The 23,149-nt window shown below is 47.5% G+C and overlaps 1 pseudogene; it reads right to left on the reverse strand.

Annotated features, from left to right (window-relative positions):
• Positions 1–1,020: 1,020 nt before the first annotated feature.
• On the reverse strand, positions 1,021–4,894 carry LOC132569075 (uncharacterized protein K02A2.6-like; annotated as a pseudogene).
• Between the last annotated feature and the right edge of the window lie 18,255 nt (positions 4,895–23,149).

Below are 23,149 nucleotides of genomic sequence, written 5' to 3' on the forward strand. Positions count from 1 at the left end.
ATCAGTGCAGAGGGGGCGCCAGAGGTTAGCCTTGCCTAGGGTGCCAGACAGTCTAGAGCCAGCCCTGAAGTCAGCATATATTTGTTCCCAGCAGGAATATCAACTTCATTTCCTTCTTTGATCAAGTGATAAGCTTACGGTAAGCAGTGGAGTGCTGCAGGGCTCAGTACTGGGTCCCATGCTCTTTAACTTGTTCATAAATGATTTGGAGTTGAGAGTAAGCAGTGAAGTGGCCAAGTTTGCGGATGACACTAAATTGTTCAACTTGGTAAGAACTAGAGAGGATTGTGAGAAACTCCAAAGGGATCTGTTGAGGCTGGGTGAGTGGGCGTCAACGTGGCAGATGAGGTTCAATGTGGCCAAGTGCAAAGTAATGCACATTGGGGCCAAGAATCCCAGCTACAAATACAAGTTGATGGGGTGTGAACTGGCAGAGACTGACCAAGAGAGAGATCTTGGGGTCGTGGTAGATAACTCACTGAAAATGTCAAGACAGTGTGCGATTGCAATAAAAAAGGCCAACGCCATGCTGGGAATTATTAGGAAGGGAACTGAAAACAAATCAGCCAGTATCATAATGCCCTTGTATAAATCAATGGTGCGGTCTCATTTGGAATACTGTGTGCAATTCACCGCACCTCAAAAAGGATATTATAGCATTGGGAAAAGTCCAGAAAAGGGCAACTAGAATGATTACAGGTTTGAAACACTTTCCCTATGAAGAAAGGTGTAATGTACTGGGAGACGAGATGTGTTGAAGGCAACATGCTTTATTGGATGGTACATTACGGAACTGGAACACGCGGGCTGGGCCCCGCTTTATATACATTCATCCCGGAACAGCCCCCCAGCTGGCCAGCCCAATCCTGGCCAGTCAAAGTTCCCGCTACTGATCTTGATAGGCGGAGTCTTTCCTGCGCTGTGCTGGGTGACCGTGGGACTTCCCCTGGTCACCCTTACTTGTGGGACCGCGTGGTGCTTTGTTTAAGCACAAGACACTACACTCCTCCCCCCCCCAGTCTAAGATACATAGTCCTGCAGATAGGCTGGCGCCTTGCATTTTCGGGTCGATCGCCGCGGGGGTGCTTGTGGTGCGGACGCAGGCTCCGGGCAGGGGGCCGCCTCTTGGGGATTCTCCGTCGGTTGCTGCGGGGCCGGTTCTGGTGGCCGTTCAGGATCGGCCGGCCTCGAGGACTCGTACGTCGGCAGGCTCAGTGCTGGTGGGGCCGCTTCTGGGGTTTCCGATGCTGGTTCTCCCTCGCCCGGCGCTCCCCCCGCCTCGGGTGGTTCCTCCGGCAAGGTGTGGCGGCGCAGCTGATCGATGTGCCTCCTCAGCACCTGGCCCCCCTTGGTCACTACCTCGTATGATCTGGACCCCGTCACCCTCAGTACCCGGCCGGCTACCCAATCTGGGCTGCTTGCGAAATTCTTCGCATAGACTGGATCGCTTGGGAAGAACCCCCGCACCGCTTCCCTGATCTCTGGGGAACCGCGGACATCAGTGGCTCGGTCCGGGTGCAGCCTGTCCAGCCAGGTAGTCAATTTCCTCCCCATTAGCAGCTCAGCGGGACTGGACCCTGTTGTTGGGTTGGGGGTGATCCTGTTGTGGAACAGGAAGGCTGCGAGGCGGTAGTCCCACTCCCCTTGAACAATGCGGCCTAGGGCCTCTTTGGTGGTTCTCACCATGCGTTCGGCCTGGCCGTTGGTGGCCGGGTGGAAAGGGGCTGACCTAATATGCTTAATTATCTCCCTATGAACTCCCAGAACTCCCAGGAGGTGAACGCGGTGCCATTGTCAGTGATCAGGGTATCAGGTATCCCGTGCATACAGAAAACCCTCCGTAGGGCTCTGACAGCTGCCGCCGTTGAGGTGGACGCTACCGGGATTACCTCCAGCCATTTTGTATAGGCGTCGACCAGGACAAAGAATATTTGCCCCTGGTACAGCCCGGCGAAATCTAAGTGGAGGCGGGACCACGGCTGCCTTTAGACTACCATCGGTGGACCGGTGCGGAGGGTGGATCAGGCCTGGTCTCCTGGCATGGTTGGCACCTTCTCACCCACCCCTCTATTTCCTCATCCATGCCTGGCCACCACACATAGCTTCGGGCCAGGGCTTTCATCCTTACGATCCCCAGGTGGGTTTCGTGCAGCGCTTCGAGTACCTGTTTGCGCATGGGGGGGGGAACCACCACCCTGCTGCCCCATAGTATGCACCCCTTGTGGGAGGATAGTTCTTCTTTACGGGATGCAAACGGCCTGAACTCACTGTCTACCCTGCCCGCGGGCCACCCCCTTCCCACCCAGTCCAAAACTCATGTGAGGATGCGGTCCCTGCCTGTTGCACGAGCTACCTCCTCGGCGTGGAGTGGGCGCTCGGGCAGGGACTCGATGAGCATCACCCCGTGGGCCGGGGCAGGATCTGGGTCTGTCGAGGGCAGAGGCAGGCGGCTGAGGGCATCGGCGTGCCCCATGGCTTTGCCCGGACGGTGCACCAATGTGTACGTGTACGAGTTCAGGAATTGGTTCCACCTCAGGACCCGCTGTGATACTATTTGTGGGGTCTGGCGGTCAGGGACGAGGAGACCCAGGAGCGGCTTGTGGTCCGTGGCGATGGTGAAACGCCTACCATACAGGTAGTCGTTAAATTTGTGCACCCCCGCCACGATTGCCAAGGCCTCCTTATCAATTTGAGCGTAGTTCCGCTCTGCCGGGGTTAGAGTTCAAGAGTAGTATGCGATCAGCACCTCCCTCCCGTCCGGGAGTTGGTGCCCCAGTGCGGCCCCCACCCCATAGGGGGATGTGTCGCAAGCCAAAACCAGTGGCAAGGCTTCATCGAAGTGATGGAGCACCGCGTTTGAGACCAGGAGGTCCTTTACCACCTGGAACGCCACGGCTTGGCGCTTGCCCAAAACCCACGGGGCTTGTTTGTCCAGTAACCGGTGCAACGGTTCTGCTACAGCAGCTTTGTGGGGAAGGAATGAGTGATAAAAGTTCAGCAAGCCCAAAAAACTCTGTAGCTCCGCCCTGCATGTGGGGGCAGGGGCCTGGACGATGGCCCTGGTCTTGTCCGCAGTCGGGTGAATTCCCTCTGCGTCCACGGTGAACCCCAGGAACCCCACCCGCGGGACTCCTATCAAACATTTCTCCTTTTTAACTTTCAGCCCCGCCGCTTGGAAATGACAAGGACCTCTCGCAGGCGGCGGCTGGACTCTCCTGCGTTGGGGGGGGGGGGCGATTAAAACATCATCGAAGAAGAGCTGAACTCCGGGGATCCCTTTAAGGAGAGAGTCCATTATGCTCTGAAAGATCCCCGGAGCCACGCTAACCCTGAACTGCAATCGTTTAACCCTGAACGCCCCCCTGTGGGTCACAATCGTCTGAACCTCCACTGTCTTAGCTTCAACCGGCAGTTGTTGGCATGCTTGCACTAGGTCCAGCTTTCCAAAAACCCGGGACCCTGCTAGGGCTGCTAGGACGTGGCTGACCACCAGGACTGGGTAGGGGTTGTCCTGGAGAGCTTTGTTTATCGTGCACTTGTAGTCAGTGCAGATTCTCACGTCCCCATTGGGTTTAACCGGCGTTACTATGGGGGTCTCCCATGCAGCATATGCCACGGGTTCTATAACGCCCTGGGCTGTGAGGCGGTCCAGTTCCGCCTCTATCTTGGGCTTTAAGGCGAACGGGACGCGTCTCGCCTTGAGCCGGATTGGCCTGACCATGGGATCAATCGGTAGGGTGATGGGTGGACCCGGGTAACTCCCCAGGGACCCGTCAAAAACCGCTGGAAACTCCCGGCAGATCTCTTAGAAATTAATGGTCTGAATCTGTCCCACCCCCACCAGCTGGATCCCCAGTGGTTGGAACCAGGCCAGCCCCAATAGGGTGGTAAGTTTACGCTTGACCACCAGGATGTCTAGGGGCCCCTTGAAGTCCCCTCGTTCTACTCACCCGGGCCCATCCCACAATGTGTACTGGGTTCTTTTGAAAGTCCCTCAGTACGAAGTCCACCGGCCTCATTTGGAGGCGGCGGCGGGGACATAGTCTCTTAAGGGTTTCCTCCGAGATAATGGAGATGGAGGAACCCGAGTCCACTTCCATGACGCAGGGGGCGCCCTCGATGAGGACCGACATTTTGACTTTGTCTGGGGCTGCGAGGGGCAAGTTTAATACCTGCAGGCTTGTGGACGTCGTTGTGTGAGCATCCGTAGAGTCGTGGTGCACTGACGGTTGCCGGCGGCTGTTCTTGGCCCGGTAAGCCCGAGCGATGTGGCCTGTCTTTCCGCAGCTGCAGCAGTCCAGGTTGCGGTACGGACAGTCCCTCCTCTCGTGGGGGTCGCGCAGCTGGCGCATCTGGTGGTGGGGGCCCTCTCCATCATTCGTTGCATCGTGGGGGCCCTTGGGTCTGTCTTTTGTGGTTGCCGGAGCTGGAAAGCGTCTTCCTCTTCTTGGTCCCCCGGCTCCATTTCTTCTTGGTGTACTGCCTCTCCACGTGGGTGGCTGTATGGTCTTGTGGCCCTCTCAAAGGCCGTCGCCTCGTTGAAGGCTTGTTGGAGGGTGAGCTCTTCCTTGGCGAACAGCTTCTGCTGCAGCCTTTCGTCTCGGAGGCCCCAGACAAACCTGTCCCTCAGGGCCTCTTCCCTTTTGTCGAACTCGCAGTTCCCCGCGATCTGTCGGAGAGCGGCCAGATAAACCACCGCCGTCTCTCCGGACTTCTGATCCCTCTTGTGGAAGAGGAATTGGCGGGCCACGATGGATGGTTGGGGCGCGAAAAGCCCTGTGAGGAGTCTGACGACCTCCCCGTACGTCCTTTCGGTGAGCTTCACTGGGGCCGAGAGCCCTCGGGCGATCTCGAAGGTCGCCTCTCCACAGACGCTCAACAGGACGTCCCTCATTCTGTTGTCATCTGTAATTAAGTTGGCCCGCAAGTAGCAGTCAACTCGTTCGGTATACGTTTCCCACCTCTCGGGGTGGTCCGGGTTGAACTCGGCAAGATGGCCCGTCGTTACACCATTGTTCGCCATGGTGGCGGCGGGCTTCTCGGTTCTTGCGGTTCAGCACCTTCCTCGTCTTCGGCTAGGTCGGATTCCTCCCGTGGATGCCTCCCTAGCTACATCCCATCCTCCTCGCTAGTGTAATGTACTCGGAGACGAGACGTGTTGAAGGCAACATGCTTTATTGGATGGTACATTACGGAACTGGAACACGCGGGCCGGGCCCCGCTTTATATACATTCATCCCGGAACAGCCCCCCATCTGGCCAGCCCAATCCTGGCCAGTCAAAGTTCCCGCCACTGATCTTGATAGGCGGAGTCTTTCCCGCGCTGTGCTGGGTGACCGTGGGACTTCCCCTGGTCGCCCTTACTTGCGGGACCGCGTGGTGCTTTGTTTAAGCACAAGACACTACAAAAGGTTAAAACGCTTGGGGCTCTTTAGCTTGGAGAAACGTTGACTGTGGGGTGACATGATAGAGGTTTACAAGATTATGCATGGGATGGAGAAGGTAGAGAAAGTAGCAGTGACTTTGGCGGATGGCGGCCAGGTAGACGGCGGCTGTCTCTCCCGCTCCTTGATCTCTCTTGTGGAAGAGAAATCGGCGGGCAATGATGGATGGATGGGGCAAGAAATGCCCGGTCAGGAGTCTGACTACCTCTTCGTACGTTTTCTCCATGATCTTTGCGGGGGCCGAGAGACCCTTTGCGATCCCGAATGAGGCCTTTCCACAGACACTCAGGAGCACGGCTCTCTTACAGCTGTTGTCTGTAATCATGTTCGCTTGTAGGTAACAGTTGACCCGCTTCATGCAGGTCTCCCACCTATCGGGGTTGGCGGGGTCGAACTCAGCAAGGTGGCCCGTCATCCCACTCGGGTTATCCATGGTGGCAGAAGGCGCTTCAGTCTCCTTAGACTGCGAGCCTTCCTCGTCTCCGGCCAGGGCAGCGAAGTCCCACTTGGGGAGGTACCTGCCTAGGATCCCATCCTCGTCGCCAATGTAATGTACTGAGTGACGAGACATGTTGAAGGCAACATGCTTTATTAGCGAGTACATCACAAGGGAGAGAACGTGGGCCGGGTCACGATTATATACATACCCCGGAACAACCCTCAGCCTGGCCAGGTCCAATCCTGGCCAGTTAAACTTCCCGCCACAGATCTTGATTGGTGGAGCATATTTGCGAGCTATGTCCGGGGACCAGGGAACACCCACTGGTCACCTCTGTAGTGTTCGCTGCGTTGTAACTTCAGGACTGAAATGCAAGACACAACACACCTTCACAGCATTATTCTAGAAACAATCACATCATAGCTCAAAGGCTATATCCATATGCACTCTGGCTCTTCTTGGGCTCTCTAGTTGTGAGTGAGTGACTGTGTGGTGTCTGACTCTCTCTCTCCCTCTCTGTTTGTATAATCTGGATATCCACTAAATTACATTCCTAGCACAAAACTAGGTGCAACTTCTTCTTTGAATTGAATGCTGGTTTGTTCTGCTCACCTTTCTCCTCAAATCTCTGTTCTGGAAAAGGTAAATATAGTCCCAAGTAAAGTAAGTTCCCTCCTTGTCTCTATAAAGCTATCACCTTTATTTTCTGAACTTGTATGAGTGCTTATAGAGTGCTTTTTCAATCAATAAGTTTGATTTATATTTCTTTTAATGTTCTTTAATAAAAACCATTTCATTAATTAAGACATGGTTCATTTGAGAGTTCTACTGAGGGAAAAATCCCAATAAATATAGGTGGAGATCCTGCTTGTTGCCCCCTCTCGCCTTGTCTGGGTCTCCTAGATAACTCCCCCAACAAACTTAGGAAACCCTCAGAACTACTTAGGGTAACAGCACCAGTGCCACATTGGAACAGTGCCTAAGGTGTTATGTAAACCATCAACAGGATGACTAGTCAGCCTTACCACCCTGGCCTAATTTGCTTACAACAAGGCAGTGCATGCCTCCACTCACTAGATGCCCTTTATGGCCAACTATGGATACCACCCATGATTCCTGTCCCTTGTCATGCTGGCTTCAGCAGTCCCCTCCACTAATGACTTCATAGCTGGCCTCCAGCCCCCCCCCCCCAGTCCTCCGAGAACAACTGCAGCAGGCAAAGCAGGCATATAACAACAACAACCTTTATTGGCATAGCAATCATATTAATAACAGAAAAAGAAGAAGGGACAATTCAAATAGTCATGGCCCAGTCTATTAATACATTACTCACCTCATAGAATCAAGGTACAAGAGTTTAGCCACAATTTCAATCAGCATTTGATTCCAAAAAGATAATAGAAAAAAGGTTTTGTGTTCATCAGATTTCTTACTTGCTCTCTCAACAAGAGTTCAATAAGTATGAACTGTATATCAAGATAGTAAGCGCAATGCAAAAAAAATCTTCAAGGCTTTCTATGTCCCGCAGGAATCTCCTGTAGAGTACCATAGAAGGTAACACATTAAAGCAGGCTAGCAAATAGGCTCTACAATAGTGCAAGGCAATTAAAAACGTAAAATATTCAAAGCAGGCATGGACTGGAAATGACAACCCAGTGAGGACCTCAAGTTTGGGGGCCAGGTATGGCTTTCCAAGCAGCGCTTCCAAAGCCATTACCCATTCCAGAAATCAGATGCTTGCTTCATTGGATCTTTCCCAATCACAGAACAGATGAACTTCATGACCTACCGTGACCCCTCCCAGCTACCCTCCAAGTACATCCAATTTGAAGTGGCACAGTTCCTGGACCCCCAGAGGTGATGCAGACAGCTCTAGCACTTCATTAATTGGAAAGGTTATGAGTCAGAAGATCACTCCTGAGAACCTGCAGACAATGTCCATATATCTGTCTTGGTGTGACAATTCCATAGGGCTTATCCCCAGAAGCCTGGGCTGGTCCCATCTTCAGAGGGAGACCCTGAGGGGATGGTGTCATGGACCAGCCAGGTCTCAGCAACAGTGAGGACTTCTCAGAGGAGGAGGGGCCCTGTGTAGCCAGCCCACAGTCAACAGAAGCCAACCAGCAGGGAAATAAGGTGCAGGCATTCCCTGACCTGCTGCCAAGAGATGGTTCAGAATCACCTCCACCCTCCAGCTCTAATTCCTAGGGTCACCAGCACTCTTGGAATGCTTCAGAAGAAGGCTGAGAAGGGGTTTACAGGCTAGGTGGTACAATGCATGCCTTGCTGCTCAACACCAGCTGCCTAATAGCGAAAAGGAATCTTTGCAGGATTGTTCCTGAGAAAGTGGTTGTATACATGAAGTCTTGGCATGTGGCTATAGTCTCCCAAGAGAAGGTTTTGGGTATGGATGCAATCTGTTCATTAGATGGTGAAAATCTGACACCAGAAAATGACAAGGTAGCTAGAACAATGTAAAAGAATGGGGTGGGTGGGTGTGGCGTTGAGCCTTCCAATATGGACTCCTAGAGTGTTTGATCTGCTTCCCCCTTTCTCCACAACTCATCTAACTCACACAAACCAGCACTATATCTTAAATAAACATGAACAAAACATTGTCAGGAAAGCCTACAACAATCCCTGTTAATAATAAGGGGATCAAGGACTTCTTCACAGTAAAACCTCCTGCAGCAACTCAGAACATGGACCTGATGAGTGAAGACAAAATGGCGGCTGAGGGAACAACTGCTTTCTCACCCACTTCTGTTTCTAATGAGACGACACTAGAAATGATGTTTAACAATTTTGAAAAGAAAATAGATAATATGTCAGCAATAATCAAACCTCTGACCGATCAGTTTGCTTTGTTTCAAATCACGCTAAAAAATGTAAGTAAAGCCACAGGAAGTGTAAGGGAAATCGGGCTGGCTTTACAAGAAGATGTAAAAACCCTGAGGGCTGAAAATATTACTCTTAAAGAGAAAGTGCTCTCCCTAGAATCTTCTTCGATCTAACTTGAAATTTAGGGGTTTCAAAGAAGACTTAAATAATATTCAAGATCTCCCAAGTTTCATTGCCAAATGGCTAGTGAATGTATTAGATCTGGATGACGATATTGCTTCTTATATTTCTGCCACCTATTGTCTCAGTTCCCCCTCACGAGCAGCAGAGACCCAAGAGACATACTAACAACCATTCCAGATCAAAGGGTCAGACAAAAAATACTTGATTTGGCAAGGAGTCACGGTGGCCTTCCCTACAAAACTGACACTATTCATTCATACCCAGATCTACCACAAGATGTATTGAACTGGAGACGCGAGACGAAAACCATCACAGAAGCCCTACACGTGCCCAAAATTTGTTACAAATGGCTTTACAACAACAAGCTGCAAGTCACCTTTAAAGATAGATTATACCATGCAGAGAGTTTGGAAGCTTGTTATGCTCTACTCAACTCAATTCATGTTCCAGTACTGATGGATTCGTCCAAGCCTTCAAACGAATGGAAAATGCCAGCATTGCTGATGAAAGACGCTAAACTGAACATAAAATAACTGCATTAGTTTAATGCTTATGCCTGACACTTCAAGTTAAATATATGTTTCAAAATGTTTAAAGATAGCATTATATACTAGCTGGTTTGTGCCTAACAATATATGTTTTTGTTTAAGCTTGATTGATGGGTGGGGGGAGGGGGAAGGGGGATCTCTGTTAGCCTTGTCTCTGTTTACAGTCCCTTAGTATTGGAGAATTCTCCATTAAATGCATCCAGTTTCCTAGGGTGTACTTAAATTGTTCACACACTAGTTTAAGTCAAATTATCTGTTTAAGTGTTAAAAGGAGGGGGAGAGGTTATTATAATAATTAATTGTTAATCACTCATTTTATAATTATACTCTGAATTAAATAAGCCTGGTTTCATTTTTTCTTAACATAATAGATACCTGTACCTACTTACAACTACTTCATTAGAAAATCTATTATTATTATTATTATTATTATTATTATTATTATTATTATTATTAATAATAATACTTTGATTACCCAATCACAGTATTACTGATTTACTTGTTAAAAACTGAGGGTTTGAGTGAGGGGGAGGGAAGTCCAATAATTTAGCTTAACTATTATTTGTTTATAAATTAAGTTATACATCATAATATAAAAAGTTTTAATTATTTTAAAGTACCAATCAATTATTATTCACTGATTAATTATCTGATAACACTAACTATTGGAATTAATTACATATCCTCATTGTGAGTATTTTATTACAATTTAAATTAATTCTACTTCCATTTTGTCTGTAATAATTAATACTTCAGACTAGGTTACACTAATAGCTATACAATTAGCTACAATTGTATAGCAGGATATGGACCTGGCTTATGTGACTGAGACCTGGGTGCATGACGGGGAGACTATAGCCCTCTCCCAAGTGGTTCCCCCAGGATACTCAGTCTTTCACCAATCATGAGCTAGCAGGCGGGGTTGGGGAGGGGTGGCTCTATTCATACGAGAGGCTTATGCCTTTCAGGTGTAATTAAATTCAATCACCTATGCATTTCCCAAGAAATTCAGCAAACTGCAAGCAAATGGAACAAACTTAATACATCTTTCTATGACAGACTTCAACTTGTTAAATCTTTCTTCTTTCCTAAGTGGCTCTTCATATTTTGTACACTTCCAATCCATCTATCTGCTACCCCACTTAAATCTTGGCAAAAGACACTAAATGAATTTTTATGGCAACACAGAAAACCAAGAACTAGCTTTAAGATTCTTAAAAGACAGACTTCTCGAGGAGGCCTAAATTTTCCATACTTGTCTACATACTATAAATCTACAATACTAGCAACAATAATTAAGCTTCTTCAGAAAACAGAACAGGAAAATTGGACTACCTCATTGTCAATGTACACAGCTCCAGCTTCTATTAAATAAATTATTTGGTCAACAGAGAAATCACGTCCTCCCTCAATAAGTCATAGCACTTTCTAAATGCTTTCTAAAACCTATACTGGGTGTATGGGACACTCTCAGGAAACAACTACTTCCAACTATTTCCAGATTCTCATCATTCTTATTCCAGAGTTGGTTTCCTGCAGGCAATGATATAAAACTTGCATAAATCTGGTGGCAAGCAGGACTAACAAGACTAGCAGATATAGCTAATAATTCTGGACACCTGTCTAAAAATGTATTGGAACAAAAACCACAATGACAGATCCCTTGCTTCTTTTATTTATAGCTTCAACATACCTTTTCTACTCTCAACTTGAAAAAAGTTATGTCAACTCCTCATTCTGATTTTGAACTACTTCTTAAACAATCAGACTACAACCACAAAAGCATAATTTCTAAATCCTATGCCATATTGATTTCCCTGGATAGTGTTGTGCATTTACCATGGCAATCTAAATGGCAGCATGATTGTGGAATAACTCTTAGCGATCAATGGAACCGGAGCTGGTCATCTAGCCTATTCTGCACCAAACTGATCAACTCAAAAGTACTATCTTACGAAATCATAACTCATTGGTATTTTATGCCTAAAAAGCTATCTTAATATCATCTCACCACTCACTATTATGTTGGAAAAACTGTGGTGAGGTGGGTGACTTTGCTCATTGCTGGTGAAGATGTTCTTGAATTGCTTCATTCTGGCATGAGATTTTGCAAAAAATCAAAATTATAATAGGATATGAAATTCCTTTTCTTCCTCAATTGACCTTTTTGGACATTTGACAAGATCCAACAGTACCTCAGTTTAGGTGAGTTCTGATAACAAGCATGTCAGTAGCAGCAAAAACTCTAATTGCTTCAAAATGGAAATCACCTCAAATTCCATCAATCTCCAGCTGGTTATCCAAGATTTGGGACATTCTCATTATAGAAAAGATTACTGATTATATTCAACATTCAAACTCAGACAATGAACACTCAAAATTCACAAGAGAAATGGTTTCCTTTTATTGAGTTCATCACAGCAAAAGACATTCAACCACACAAACCAGAATTCCTTGATCTTCTTTACTTATAAATTATTACTATTTTTTTCTCTTCTTATCAATTGTTCTGTTCCTTTCTTTCTTTTACTATTTTCTCTTTCTTTTTTCTTTCTTTCTTTACCTTCATTTTCTTTTACGTTGCTAGTTGTGGATCAAACCTAATAGTAATTACTTAACAGAAATTTTAGGAATCTGCATAATACATACAGATTATAATTTGGCAGTTAAGAATTAATATCTATGGCTTATTAATAATTAATATTTTTATAATAATATAAATATTTTTGGATTGACTGTATCTTGATACAGGAATTATTGCTCTAACTTTAATTTTGTATCCATTTTGACCTCTCTCCTTGAATAGAGAATGTTTAGCATGTCTAGATACATCTATGTAGCTTAATATCCTTCCTTTATATATATTTGTGCCTGTTTATAACTTGTTTCCATGATTAATCAGCTGTCTACACATAATAATATTAATATTGATATTTTATTAATATTGATATTTACTTGCTTACTTCAAAAATTAAAAAAAATATCAATTTGAAAAAAAGAAAGAAAGAGCAAAGCAGGTGCAAAAGTGAGAGATGAAGTTGATCAAAGCTGGGAGCCCTGTGCGGAAAGGTCGAGATGCTTGTGAATGTTCAGTCTGAAGAAGAGGAGGCTGTCACTTATGCAGGAAGCTGTTCCTCATAGCTGCAGAGGATAGGACTTGCAATAATGGGTTGGAATTATGAGTGGAAAGATACTGACTGGATATTAGGAAAAACTTTTTCACAATAAAAGTAGTTCAACAGTGGAATTGGCTGCTTAGGGAGCTGGTGAGTTTCCCCTTGCTGGATGTCTTTAAGCAGTGGATGGAGAAACACTTTCTGCCTATGCCTTTATAATATTTTTCTCCAGTTTTATTTCAGTTTCCCAGACTGACCTTACAATCCAAAACACTGTTACATCCATTTAAGCCCACTGATGTCTGACCTGTAAGTAATAAAGTGAATTTAAAAAACCTAGACTGATTTCCCACTCACCCTACGCCGCTCTGATGTTCCTCTTTTCAGCTGGCATCCTTCCGATTTCCCACTATCTGCCCTGGGGCTTCAGCCTGCATCACTGTTTTTGTGCGGCAAAGAGAAACTGGTTTTTAGCGGTTTCTCTTTGTCATGCAAAAATGGCAACACAGGCTGAAGCCCCAGGACAGATAGTGGGAAATCGGAAGGATGCCGCACTGAAAAGAGGAACGTCAGAGCGGCATAGGGTGAGTGCGAAATCGGTTTTAATGTTTTTAATTAAGAGTTTTAAAATATGTAACCTTTTTTTAAAGGTATTATAATCTGTAGAAGCATAAAAAACTTGTCAAGAAAATTGTCAGATTTGCATAGATAATCTAATCAAAAAAACCCTTTCTGGAAATCAGAATATTTGGAAATTCATAATCCACAGGGATATGTTATTAAAATTTAAGACTGCAGTTGTGCAACCATCATGAATAGCAGATACCATTACTGCAGCACACAAGTAATGTTGCAGAAAGGCTGCTGTTGCAATTCAAGGCTAAGGTATGCAATGGGAGCAAGATTAGGTTATTCCTCCTTTAGGAGGAATGCTACGCTATCCAGAATAAAAGATACCCCAGTTCATAGGTCAGACCCCCCCCCCCCAGTAGCACCTTTGTTTTATTGGTTCACTTAAGTGGTCACTTGTTAGTCTTCATCTGTCCCAAAACTTCATCTGTTCATAGTTTCCACAGACTCCTTAGGATCTACTGAGAGCATGAGATAAAGCTGAGTGTCACCTGCATAGCAGTGCCAACTCAGACCAGATCTCTAAATTACCTCTTTCAGTGGCTTCACATAAATATTAATAGCATTGGGGGGAGGGTGCAAGATGAAACCCTGTAGGGCCTTGTAGACCAGAAGCCAAGAGACCAAGGAGCAGACCCCCAGCATCATGCTCTGAAATCTACCTTCAGGGTACGACTGGAACTATTGCTAAAAGGTGTCTCCCAACCTCAAAATGCTTTTCAGAAGGATACCATGATTGATGGTATCGAAAACCCCTGAGAGGTCCCAAAAAATTAACAGGGATGCACTCTCCCATCTATCTTGAAGAGCAGATTATCCACCAGAGCAACTAAGGCTGTTTCAGTCCCGTAACCAAGCTAAAAGTGGACTGTAATGGATCCAAACAATCTGCTTCATTAGGAATCCCTGAAGTTGCCCAGCCGCTACTTATTCAATAACCTTGCACATTGCAAAGAGCTCTGAGATAGAGCAGAGAAGTGCTACAAGCGTGAGGTCTGTGGTTCAGCAGCTGGGGGAGTTGCTGAAAACTTCTGAGTTTGTGTGAAGGGCTGAAGGTGAAGATGAAGGTGATTGAAGGTGATTGTTGCTGATTGATTAGAAGTGGCTGTGTTCCCCACCCTCTTTGCATTATTAAGCTGTGCCTTGCCAGAGACTGAGCACATTGCAAAGAGTTCTGGGATAGAGAAGAGAAGTGCTACAAGCATGAGGTCTGTGGCTCAGCAGCTGGGGGAGTTGCTGAAAACTTCTGAGTTTTTGTGAACGGCTGAAGGTGATTGAAGGTGATTGTTGCTGATTGATTGGGAGTGGCTGTGTTCCCCACCCTCTTTGCATTATTAAGCTGCGCCTTGCCAGAGGTGCGAACCTTTGGCACGAGCCAAAGGGTGAGAGCTAAAGAGCTCTTGGCCTGTGGCTCTTAGCCTGGGGGCTGTGTAAGGACCAGGAACCCAGACTCCTTGTTCCCAATAAGGTAAGTAGACTCTCCAGGCAGGGAGCCACATAAACAAACAGGATTTAAAAGGGGACTGTATATATTTTAAAAGCTATCATGAAGGTAGAATGCCACCAGGGGGGTGGGGGCTTTCCAGTGTTTTGCACTGAGTGTCACATGTATGACTATCTGCCCACAGGACAGAAGTCTTGGGTGTGTGCTCGATGCAAGGAGCTCCTAGTCCTCAGGGAACGAGTTCTTACCCTTGAGGCTGAGGTGACTGACCTGGAGAAGCAGAGACCGTCAGTTACGCACTCGGAGAAGACTCGCGGGGATGTGTTAAATAAGCCTCACTCTGAACGTGGCAGCCCTGTTGCTGCCAGAGAGCATGAGGGTCGAGAAGGAACAGGGCACCGGGCTGAGGATAAGGGGAATGCTCCCTCAGAAGGGACCTCTTCTTCAGTTGGTGAGCAGGAATCCTTTCAAGCCAAGAAACCATCCCTGGGCAGGGAGAGAGGGGGGGGGGGTCTTGCTAGTTGGTGATTCAATCCTGGGTGGCAAAACTGCGTACTGACCGTATGGTGACTTGCCTGCCTGGTGCAAAGGTAGCGGACATTACACATGTAGTAGATAGGCTTATAAACAGTGCTGGGGAGGAGCCAGTGGTCGAGGTGCATGTTGGCACCAACGGTGTGGGGAAATGCAGTCGTGAGGTCCTGGAGGAAAAATTTAGGCTGCTAGGTGGGAGACTTAAGGCCAGGACCTCCAAGGCAGCTTTCTCAGAAGTGCTACCTGTTCCACGTGCAGGGCAGGAGAGACAGGCACAAATTAGAAGTCTCAATGTGTGGATGAGAAGATGGTGTAAGGAGGAAGGGTTTAAGTTTGTTAGGCACTAGGATGCTTTCTGGAACAAGCGGGAGCTGTACAAAAGAGACAGTCTCCACTTATCCCCAGATGGAACCAGGCTGCTAGCGCTTAAAATCAAAAAGGTGGCAGAGCAGTTTTTAAACTAAATCTTGGGGGAAAGCCAACAGGAGATGAAATGTCTCTGGTTCGGGAGGACTCATCTCAAAGAGATGAAGGGTTAGCTGTTACTTTTCTACCAGGTCAGAGTTGTCCACTGAGATGGTGACAAACAGAATGGACTGCCTGCCAGAGTCTCGAGGCGGCAGGAGGAAGGTGGCGGGCCTAGCTTGCCTGGGAAATTATAGATGTTTGTACACAAATGCTAGAAGTGTTCAAAGTAAAATTGGTGAATTGGAATGTTTAGCGTTGGGAGAAAACATAGACATTGTGGGAATTTCAGAAACTTGGTGGAATGAGGAGAATCAGTGGGACACAGTGATTCCCGGATATAAGTTATATCGGAAGGATAGGGAGGGAAGGGTTGGAGGTGGGGTGGCTCTGTATGTCAGAGAGGGCATACGGTCCAGTAAGACTGAGGTCAGAGAATTAAATTCCCTTCTAAAAATGCTTTGGGTTGAAATAGAGGGCCCAAAAGGAGATTGGGTGTTTGTTATCGCCCACCAAATGAAAAGATAGAGGATGACTATAATATGATGGAAGCAGAGGTGGGATTCAGCCGGTTCTCACCGGTTCTGTAGAATAGGTACCTAATGTTCTATGATTCTCCAGAACCGGTTGTTGGCCGGGCGCCTGCTTCCCTTCGCTTCCTCCCTTTCGCCGGGCACCTGCCTCCCTTCCCTTCCCTTGGCCGGGCGCCTGCTTCCCTTCCCTTCGCTTCCTTCCCTTTCGCCGGGCGCCTGCTTCCCCTCACAGCCAGACGTTGCCGGGGTGGCTCCTCCTTCCCCCTTTTTCTTCGCCTTCTCGCTGCCGCCTTCTTTGCTTCCTCCAGCAGCCCGCCGCATCACGAGATCGCAAGAGAGAGACCATGCTGCATCCTGGTGACTCTGTGCTGGCCTTGGCAGAACTGGTTCCCGATTTTGCTCCAACTGGCGAGGGGGGGTCTTCTACCAGTTTCCGGCGGAACCGGATCTTCTGTCAGCTGAGGACGGTCATGTATTCCATCACAACGTGCCCCACCTGAAGCTGACAGCGTGGTTCATCGACCCTGTGAGTTCTCCAGCAGAGTCCAACACATTTTCCTGAATAGCAGGAAGCTGTCTACCTGCGCTTCTTATAATAGGAAGTGAAGAAGAAGAAGATATTGGATTTATATCCCGCCCCCCACTCCGAAGAGTCTCAGAGCGGCTCACAATCTCCTTTACCTTCCTCCCCCACAACAGACACCCTGTGAGGTGGGTGGGGCTGGAGAGGGCTCCCACAGCAGCTACCCTTTCAAGGACAACCTCTGCCAGAGCTATGGCTGACCCAAGGCCATCTCAGCAGGTGCAAGTGGAGGAGTGGGGAATCAAACCCGGTTTCCCCAGATAAGAGTCCGCACACATAACCACTACACCAAACTGGCTCTCCAGTGGCGGAAGTTTTTTCGGTTTTTAGTTGATCCTACAGTTTCGCCCCAGAGGGTGGGACTGACGGTTATTTTTTAGTTTTTGTTATCTCTGGTGGATGCTGGCCTTGTTTTTTCCTCCATTAAAGTTTATCTGGTGGCAATATCTGCATTCCATGAACCAGTGGAGGGGCATTCAGTTTTTGCACACCCTCATTCTAAAAGATTTTTGAAGGGTTTGCTTAGGCTTCATCCTCCTTTGAGATCACCCCCACAGTTGTGGGATTTGACTCTTGTGTTGGACAGGCTGACTTGGCGCCCTTTTGAGCCGATGGCCACATGCTCGTTACAGCTCCTATCTTGGAAGACTGCTTTTTTGATAGCCATCACATCAGCATGCCGTGCAGGGGAGCTCACGGCTATGCGTTGTGACTACCCATATTTAGCTTTTCAGGAGTCTGGAGTGTCCTTAGCTCCAGAGGTGGGATTCAGCCGGTTCTCACCGGTTCTGTAGAATAGGTACCTAATGTTCTATGATTCTCCAGAACCGGTTGTTGGCCGGGCGCCTGCTTCCCTTCGCTTCCTCCCTTTCGCCGGGCACCTGCCTCCCTTCCCTTCCCTTGGCCGGGCGCCTGCTTCCCTTCCCTTCGCTTCCTTCCCTTTCGCCGGGCGCCTGCTTCCCCTCACAGCCAGACGTTGCCGGGGTGGCTCCTCCTTCCCCCTTTTTCTTCGCCTTCTCGCTGCCGCCTTCTTTGCTTCCTCCAGCAGCCCGCTGCATCACGGCGTGGAGGAGAGAGCAGGCAATCTAGCGCGCTTTTGGCGCGCTTGCAGGGGGCGGGGCTTCTGTGTGCCTTCTAAAAGCAGCGTGCAGCGTGCGTGCATTGCCTTCGCCGTCCTCAGAGTCAGGAGCCCTCCTCTGCAGCTGATTTCGAGGGAGACCGACCGAGGCTTCGCTGCCGGGGCTTGGAGAACTTCTCAAAAGCGGACGAAGGCGACTGGCGAAGCTCGTTCCCTTCAGAAGGTTCCTTTTGGGGTTTTTTTTTTGCTTGTTATATTTTCTTTAAAATGTTAGTTAGAAAATAGTATTTTGCACCATCTGTGTTTGCCTGGTGAAGCTGATGCTGCTTGGAACCAATGTTGTTAGTTTTGAAGGTGCTGCTGGACTGACCAGTGTTCCCTTTAATTCCTCCCCCCCCCCCTCACTGAGCAGACCAGTTTCCATCCTGAACAGAATGGAATTGCTGTAATCTTAAAATGGGCAGTGCAAGACCCTGCCTGGCTCCAGACTGCTGCTGAGCTGGGCTTCCTGAGTTAATGAGGGGCCACTCCTCACTCACAGCTTAGAGGGGACGCTGCTGCTGCTACAGAGGAACCCGGCCACACTTCTGAAATGACTTGAGAGCATGTGCTTTCGTCGTCTCTCATTTGTATATAAGCCTTAGGCATCCATCTTTTCGTTCAGATTGGGTGTATTTTTCAAAGGCGCTAGCAATTCTAAAGAATGGCCTGTGGTTGCAGCAAAAATGAAAAGGAGTCTTTTGGCAGCTTAAAAGCTGACAAGTTTTTCTCCTAGTATTTGGGAAGGATGAGAAGATTTGGGATAAATGTTAGAGTGACACTTGTGATAACAGCTGTTCAACAGTGAAACATGTGTAAGGTTGCTTCTGGGGTGGTGGACTCCCCTTCACTACGAAGGCTTGAATGGCCTTCAGGTGGGCAGTCATGTTGCTTTGAGTGGATGGTTGGACTAGATGACCTCAAAGATACTTTCCAGCTCACTCCAGCTTGCCATAGTTTTTTTTGTCACATTGTTAATTTACTTTATTTATACCCTGCCTTTCTCCTTAATGTGATCCCCATGACTCTCTTCTCCATGTTATGCATGTAGTGGGTCCTTGCATTTCCCCCCCTTCAGAGCATAATATATAAACATCTGCCTTGTGAGGACTCACAACATGCATCTGATGATGTGAGCTCTAGCTATGTGAGTTATGATAGAATGAAAACTTGCTAGTCTTTAATGTGAAGCCAGGCTCCTATTTATTTTAACGTGTAGCTTTTGCAGTCTGATTGTATACCTATTTACTTTGGAGTAAATGTTGTTTAGCACAAGGGAGCTACTCCTAAGTAAAGATTGCATGCTTAATATCTGGGGGTTTTTTAACTCTCAAGGGGGTAGATTATTTCCACCCTCTCCAAGTGCTTATGGCTGTGAAGTACTTTCTAGTCTTCATGAGGGCTTGTTTTGGCTTCCCCAGCTCTCTCCTCACCCCCCAATCCTGACAATTTGTTAGCTGCTGTTGGTGCTGTCGAGAAAAGATGACGCCCTCTCAATTCGCAGTCATGGCCCCAAACTGAATTGTAATTTCCTCCATGGCTCAGAAAGTTTTAAGTTGTCTTTTCTTTCAGTTTGATTAATTTTATGGCAGGTTAGGTTATAATGCAAAACGTAGGGCTGGGTGACCTAGATAGATCATGCCCCCCCCTCAACCCTGAGTAGGGTTGCCAAGTCCAATTCAAGAAATATCTGGGGACTTTGGGGGTGGAGCCAGGAGACATTGGGGGCAGAGCCAGGAACAAGAGTGTGACAAGCATAATTGAACTCCAAAGGGAGTTCTGGCCATCACATTTAAGGAGACAGCACACCTTTTTAAATGTCTTCCTTCCATAGGAAATTATGAAGGATAGGGCAGGGGCACCTTCTTTTGGGGCTCATAAAATTGGACCCCCTGGTCCAATCGTTTTGAAACTTGGGGGGTATTTGGGGGAGAGGCACTAGATGTTATACTGAAAATTTGGTGCCTCTGCCCCCAAAAACAGCCCCCCCAGAGCCCCAGATACCCGCGGATCAAATCTCCATTATTTTCTATGGGAATAAATCTCCATAGGGAATAATAGAGTTCCCAGCAGACATTTCCCTCCCCTCCCCCCGCTTTCTGACGACCCTGAAGCGGGGGGAGGGCCTCCAAACCGGGGAATCCCCTGCCCCCACCTGGGGATTGGCAACCCTAACCCTGAGCCTATAGACACCTTTGAAATTCTGATGCATAGCCACAAAATGGCAGCTACAAAATGAAGCCAGCTACAAAATGGCTGCCACAGCTTACCTTCAGTCACACAGCGAAGATCCTTGAATTCAGCCAAATACCCAGTGGACATTCAGAAGTCTTGCTAGGCAAAAACTCTATCTGACTCCACCCACTTTATAAAAAACACTCAGTGGATGTCAGAAAAGGTGTTAGCAGACATCATTCATGGTGGCTCAGTAGCAGAGCATCTTCAATAACTGTCATGTATTTGATATTATAAATCTTTCTTTAAACATAATCTAGTTGTCTTTACCTCTTTTACTGTTCTTATTGCAGTATTTAATGCGTGAATTATAAACTACCTTTCGGTATATCTTTTGGTATAGTTAAAATGGTCATTAGGACATAGAACCTGTTGTTAATTTATTTGAATCCCACCACTGCTTAGCTCCTGATATTTCCTTTCTCCCCAAGGTGGTTTCTCAGTTCCACCTTAACTTAGAAGTTTGGTTGCCCATGTTTTATCCTACACCTTCCTCGGATGAGGAACGTAGGTTGCATGCTTTAGATGTTAAGCGTGCCTTATTGTTTTATTTGAGTCGCTCCAAGAGTTTTCGTAAGGACCAGCATCTTTTAGTTTCTTATGCTGCTCCTAAGTTAGGTTCCAGAATCTCGTCTCAGCGGCTTTCAAAATGGCTCACTGGGACTATTAAACTGTGTTATTTGTTGGCTAAGAAGCAGTTACCTGGGCCTATTCGCGGACACTCTATGAGAGTGATGGTGACGTTGGTGGTGTTCCTGAAAGGCGTTTCCCTGATGGATGTTTGCAAGGCTGCCACCTGGTCCTCTCCGCATGCCTTTATGAAGCACTACGCGCTGGACGTGCATGCTTAGCAGACGACTCGTCTGGGAGCTGCAGTGCTGCAAGCTGTTTCTTCTGGTTGACTGTCTTCTCGCCTCCAGGTATGTCTTGCTTGCTAATCTCCCATGAGTGTGAAGCACAGAGACCACAAAGAAGATAGACAGGTTGCTTACCTGTAACTGTAGATCTTCGAGTGGTCATCTGTGCATTCACATAGATGGGTGCTCTCCTTCCCCACTGCTGATGGTCTCCCTCCAGTAGGGGCTTCCAGCGGTCAGGAAGGAACTGGCGGGATCCTTGCGCTGGCGCCGGCAAGCATGCGCACTGGGATGCCTGCGCATGCCCGTTGGTGCCGAGCGTGAAAAAATCCCAGGCTTTTTAGGTACCGATTCGGGGATCGGCGCAGGCGCTCTATCCCATGAGTGTGAATGCACAGATGACCACTCGAAGATCTACAGTTACAGGTAAGCAAGCTGTCTTTTCTAATGGTGAGCCTGGTCCTCATACAGTTTGATAGACTCAGAGGAGGGGGCAGGTTAAGAGGGTGGTGTGGTGTGTTCTTTCAGGGCTCTTTTTGTAGAAAAAGCCCAGCAGGAACTCATTTACATATTAGGTTACACGCCCTGACCACCATTTTTTCATGCAGGGCTTTTTTGTAGAAAAAGCCCAGCATGAACTCATTTGCATATCAGGCCATACCCCCGACACCAAGCCAACTGGAACTGCATTCCTGTGCATTCCTGCCCATGGTTCCTATGCAGATTTGAGGGAACCCCAGGTTTTCAGAAAAAAAGTGGAAACCCCCAAATGAAGGGGCTTCAGATCCTTCTCCCCAAAGTGCAGACAACATGAACCTCCTGTGAGAGGGGAAGGGAAAGGAAAGGACCAGTTGAACAGAGCCATTGGAGAGTGCACTGCTGATACCAGCCCCACCGCTGAACTGCGGCCCACTGCTTCTAGCCTTCTCAATCCCCCTCTGCCACCAATGCTAGCCCTGCTACCACCACTTCTCTTCTGCAGGCAGGCAGGAAGGGGAGGACCATGAACTCCCACCCCAACCACATGAGTCAGAAGGGTGGACGGAATGCAGGAGTGGTGGCAATGCTGTGAGCAGGCAGGTTGGTTGCTGTATGACAGACCTGACTAAACAAGGGGAAGGATGAAATTCCAGCCATGACAGTCTCATGTATCCCTGCTTGTGTAGCTAAGCTCAAGGATATTCATGCCAGGCACATTATCACTTTGAGGGCACAAATCACCTACTCAGGTTTAAGCAAGCCCCTCCCAAATCAATCATAAGCACTGTCTTGGGTTCACACATGCTGCGTATATGGGGAGCATTTGAGCAAGAACCATTGCCCATTTGCAAAAGGTACCATATGCAGGAGCATCACTGTAGCCAAGACCCAGAACTGTAGTGAACTTTGCTGCATAAAGGCTCTACATACACCCCCAAGAGAGTTCCACACTATCAATGCAGACAGTGCTAGTCTTCTGTTGATAAGGAAGACTGGAGCCTCTGTTCTATTTTATTTTTTCCTTAATATTTAAGCTTTGTACATTTAGGAGATTTTGAGCTGAGGGTTGTTGACATGTATTCTGAAGGCCCTTGGATGATTTACTTCATGAAAATTAGGGTTGCCAATCCCCAGCCGGGAGCAAGGGATCGTCTGGTTTGGAGGCCCTTCCCCTGCTTCAGGATTGTCAGAAAGTGTGTGTGGGGGGAGAGGGAGATGTCTGCTGGGCACTCCATTATACCCTATGGAGACTGGCTCCCATAGGGTATAATGGAGAATTGATCCATGGGTATCTGGACCTCTGGGGGGGGGGCTATTTTTTGAAGTAGAGGCACCACATTTTCAGCATAGTATCCAGTGCCTCTTCTCAAAACACCCTCAAAGGTTAAAAAAAAATGGACCAGGGGGTCAATTCTGTGAGCACCAAAAGAAGGTGCCCCTATCCTTCATTATTTCCAAATGGAAAGAAGACATTTAAAAGGCATATGGTCCCTTTAAATGTGATGGCCAGAACTCCCTTTAGAGTTCAATTGTGCTTGTCACAACCTTGTTCCTGGCTCCACCCCCAAAGTCTCCAGATATTTCTTGAGTTGGACCTGGCAACCCTACAATCAAACATATTTTTGGCATTTTTGACTAGAAGAACAATTTTTTTAGCCCTAGTCTTTTAATATAAGATAGAGGCTTTTCTCATACAAAGT

The sequence above is a fragment of the Heteronotia binoei genome, chromosome 3 (assembly GCF_032191835.1).
Source record: "Heteronotia binoei isolate CCM8104 ecotype False Entrance Well chromosome 3, APGP_CSIRO_Hbin_v1, whole genome shotgun sequence".
Taxonomy (NCBI): domain Eukaryota; kingdom Metazoa; phylum Chordata; class Lepidosauria; order Squamata; family Gekkonidae; genus Heteronotia; species Heteronotia binoei.